Source organism: Notechis scutatus, unplaced genomic scaffold, assembly GCF_049901735.1.
Source record: "Notechis scutatus isolate UNSWTSFEM ecotype Mainland unplaced genomic scaffold, rNotScu1.2 NSCUSCF132, whole genome shotgun sequence".
NCBI classification, from domain to species: Eukaryota; Metazoa; Chordata; class Lepidosauria; order Squamata; family Elapidae; genus Notechis; species Notechis scutatus.
Window position 1 is genome coordinate 15,001 of NW_028263144.1, and position 4,227 is coordinate 19,227.

The 4,227-nt window shown below is 56.7% G+C and overlaps 1 protein-coding gene across 6 annotated transcripts in view; it reads right to left on the reverse strand.

Moving 5' to 3' along the window:
• LOC148128594 (vomeronasal type-2 receptor 1-like) overlaps positions 1 to 769 on the reverse strand; it is a 13,522-nt gene extending 12,753 nt beyond the window's left edge. For 5 of the 6 annotated variants that reach the window (XR_015746252.1, XR_015746251.1, XR_015746253.1 and 2 more), the window contains exon 1: positions 524 to 769. The gene's annotated coding sequence lies outside the window, so the exon portion shown is untranslated. Of the gene's footprint in view, positions 1 to 519 lie in introns of all 6 variants that reach the window. The other variant, XM_087948761.1, reaches the window with a different exon arrangement.
• Between the last annotated feature and the right edge of the window lie 3,458 nt (positions 770 to 4,227).

Genomic DNA, 4,227 nt, shown 5'->3' on the forward strand with positions numbered 1-4,227 from the left:
CGGCCAAATGGTTCAACCTTGGGAAACAAACCATGGTTAAGAGGTGTGGAAAAGGAACTTCACGAGGACAGTGGTGTCACCCAAGCAGGGAAAGCCCAAAGGGAACATCAGGCCAGCCATAAAACAAACTTGCATAGGAAAAGGAATCAAATAAAAGGTATTGAAGAAGCCCCTTAGACAAAAGCCCAAATAATTAAGAAAAGTAGGAAAAGAAAGAAAAGAAAACCCTTATAAACACAAGACATGCCAAATCAGCAAAACAGACAAAAGACACAAAATATATTACAAAGGAGACAGACAGGAGATTGCCACAAAACAAATATAAGAAACCATTATGCTATAAAAGATTGGGACGAAACCAATAAAACAATCAAACCACCCCGCAAAGTTTGCCTTCCGCACCCCGTGGAGTTTACCCTCTGGCGGGAAGAAAGACAACCCCTGACAGGATTTAAAACATGAAGAAATACAAACACAAACACTCACACAAAAGGAGAAAAGGGTATAAAAATCAGGGACTTACCATTCGAAGGTAGCTAGCCCAGGAACGCAGACTTCTTGCTATCTCTCGCCTTCCTGAAAAATAAAAAGATCCAGCTTTCAAGCAGTTGTCCGTATCCTTGCGCCGGAGCTCTCCCAGCGGGAAAATCGAATCCTCAGAAGAAAGGCATTTTGACAGCCTTTCAACAGAGGTGCAAATGTAAATGCGGCCACTGGGGAATAGACCGGGTTCAGAGGGTCATGTGGATCCCACCAGAGTCAGTTGGGTGGCTGGGGATCAATCCAGGGGAGGGGCTGAGTTCCAGTCCTGCCTGGGGAGCCAAGCCAGCTAGGAGGCTCTGGGCCAGCCGCTCTCGGAGCCCTGGGAAAGAGGCAATGGCAATGGCTTCTGAGCAGCCTGGCCAAGATCTCTGGGCCGGCCTCCCTGGGGGCTTCCGGACCACCTTCCCACCCATCTGGCCGAGGCTGAGGGGCCTCTCTGGGCCTGGCTTCCTCCTCACTGGTCAAACAGCCTCCAAAGGGCTGGATTCAGAGAGGGTTTGGCAGGGGACTGTGCTGTGAGGAGGGGGCATGGAGGGGTCCTGCAGGGCCAGGGGGTCTGCAGTGGGTCTGCCCCCTCTCCAGTGAGGGCAGGAGGGAGGGGGCAGGGGGAGAGGAGGGAGGGGGAGCCCCTTCCATCTGGTCTGGGCAGCTCAGGTGCTATCAAAAAGCCCACCTCTGAGGGAGGAGCCTTCCTTGGGATTGGCTGGGAGAGCGGCTCTGGCATCACAGATGGGGACAGGTGGAGCTCCCAGGTGAGCCCTGGGCACCTGCAGGCCAGGTGGGGCTGGTGGGGTCCAGGGGGTAGGTGAGGTCAGCCTGGGGCCCTGCTGCCAATTTCCCCTGGGGCAGCCAGGGGCTTCTTCCTCCTCCTGCTCTGGGAATTGGGGCACCCCCTGGAGGGGGCTCCCTCTTGCCTTGCTGGGCAGGGTGGGGGGATCTGCACATGGGGGCCCAGGGCAGGGGGAGCGAATGGGGTGAGGGTCCCCAGGTTGCATCTCTTGCCAGGATCCGAGTCTGGTGTGCCAGCTTTGCACCTGGCAGGTGGGGGCTGCTGTTCCCCCGAGGTGTGAAGCCCACCAGCTCCTGGTCCCGGCCAGAAGGAAGGGCCGAGTCTGGAGGAGAGTCTCTTGATCCTTTCAGAAGTCAGGAAATGGCCTTCTGGGTGGCAGGAGACCCCAAAATCAGGGAGGTCAGGCTGAACCCCTGGAGCTCTGCCCCCTGAATGTCCAGCTCATTTCCCTCAGAACCCCGAAGGGGCTTCCAGGCCGTTTCTTTCCCAGGGAGGCGGAGGAGGAAGATGGACGGATGGAGGGAAAAGAGGCAGGAGGGGAATCGGGTGGAAGGAGGAGGAGGAGGAGAGGAGGCCGGAGAAACTTCCTGCAGCTCTGCCAGGACTTATCAGGGAATCCTCCTCTTCCCTCCCTCTTGTGACGGTTTCGCTCTTTCCTGGCAAAGGGTCCTCGACCTACAGCTGTTCCATTTAGTGACCATTCAATGCCACAGTGGCACTGAGAAAGATGACGTAGGGCCCCTTTCCACACTGGCAGCCCTGGCAGCCTCCTGGGGTCCCAGGATTTACATTTAGACAACTGTCTCACACGTATGACGGCCACAATGTCCCCGGGTGTGTGTCACATGATCCCCTTTCGCGAGCAAAGTCAGTGGAGAAGCCGGATGCAGCTAAGAACCGTCTGGCTGACTTAACATCTGCTGTGATTCGCTTAGCAAAAGGGGCCAGAAATGTCATAAAGTGGGTCAAAACTCATTTAACAACCGTCTCCCCAGCAACACAAGTGTTGGGCTCCATGGCGAGGACTTCCTGCCTTGTCTGTCTGGAGGTCTCAGGGCTGCCTTTTGAGGCTGCCTCAAGGGCTTCTCCAGGCTGCCCTGCGTTGGCGCCCCACATCTCTTCTTGCCAGGCCCCCAAGAAAAGGGGTTGGGGCGCCTGGAGGCCCCAGGTCTTCTGGTTGTGGGGATGCGGCACTTATAGTGGGCTCTGCGGCCCCTTCGGCCTCCCTACCTCCGAGGCTCTGAAGGTGCCCTTGGGGGTCCCTGTGTCTCAGGTCTCCAGTCGTGGGGGGTTTCACTCCCATGCACCTCTTGGCCCAGGAGGGAGAACTGGGGTCTGAGACAGGATGGGGGAGCAGAGGAGATTGTGAGCAGAGGGGGTAGGAAGCCCCAGCCGCCCAGGGCAGCCCCATCACCCAGAGCAGGAGGAGCTTCCCTGCATGGAGGAGGAGTAGGAGGATCCTTGCAGGCTGGGAGAGGAGATGTTCTATATTAACATATTCCAAAAGCTGAAATCTGATTGGTCCACACGGACTGCATCCTGATTGGTCTACTGAACAGCCATGATTGGCTTCCTAAGAATCAACGCAATTGGCCAAGCTGATCGCGGGAGATTCAAAGTCCTGTCATTGGCCGACAAGCTGCGAGCAATCCCTATATGAAGAGAGCTGCCGCTGCTCCAAAATTTTGTACAGATCTTAACATAAAATAAAGAGCTTGAAGTGCACTGGTCTCATGTCTCTTTTTGTACCCGATCTAACACTGGCGACGAGGGTGGGATCGTGGAGACACCGAGACCAACAGAGCACGTGGTGAACAGACGCCGAAACCCCAACGAAATGGCCGGCAACACCTCACCACCCGCACTCCTTCCGACCAGGCTGCCGAGGACTGGGAATCATACATTGACCGATTCCTAATGTTCCTCAAGAGCAGAAATCTAAAGGATGCCAACGGACAGAAGAAGAGGCCGTGTTCCTGATGCACTGCGGGCCCGCAGAGTGTTCAAGATGGCCAAAGCCCTAACCAAACCTCGCAGACATGAAAGAGATGGACTGGCCCGACTCGACCAGCTGCTGCGGAGCCACCACGCCCCGCCGTGCCCAACCTCATCCAACGGCATGAATTTTATCGGAGGGATCAGAAAGAGGGCAAGAGCATCAGCGACTGCAGGCCTACACTCAGGACCTCGGGGCATGTGCGGTTTCATCGACATGGACGAGGCCCTGTGAGACCGCGTGGTCCTCGGGCTCAGGGACCCCATCCTCCAGAGCTGGCTGATGGCAAGGGTAGACATCTCAGTCACTGAGGCCATCGCCGAAGCGGACGGCAGCCAAGCTACTCGGGCAGTCCGCAGCCCGGATGCAGCAGATGAATGCAGCAGACCGACCCACACCCATGGAGACAGCACCAACCCCGGAAGCACGCCCTGAGGCCAGCCACAAGACCACCACCACACCACAGAGACCTCGACTCCTTCTCAGACACCGAGGATGATGAGGAGGAGATCCATCAATTACAGGTGGAATGAGTCTGGCGGGATCGGGCGAGGTTGTAAGTCGGGTTCCAGTGCGCCCGTGTGGAGGCGATCATCCCCACAGAATGCCGATTCCTCAATGCCATCTGTTGGCACTGCGAAAAACGGGGGCACATTGCCAAGGTGTGCCAGAACAAGAGGAACCAGAGCCCCGGCGATGAGACGCAGCCCCTAATGACGAGACGGCTCCCCCAGGACCAGAGACTGACACGCCGAGAGCCAATGGAGCCAGGACAGGCGGAACAAGCGATTTAGCGAGGCCCAGCGAAAAGAAGAGACCATCAGGCGGTCATCATCGGGCACTCAACGACCTCAACGCCCGAAAATGCACATGGAGGTAGGCATCAAAGACCAGCCAT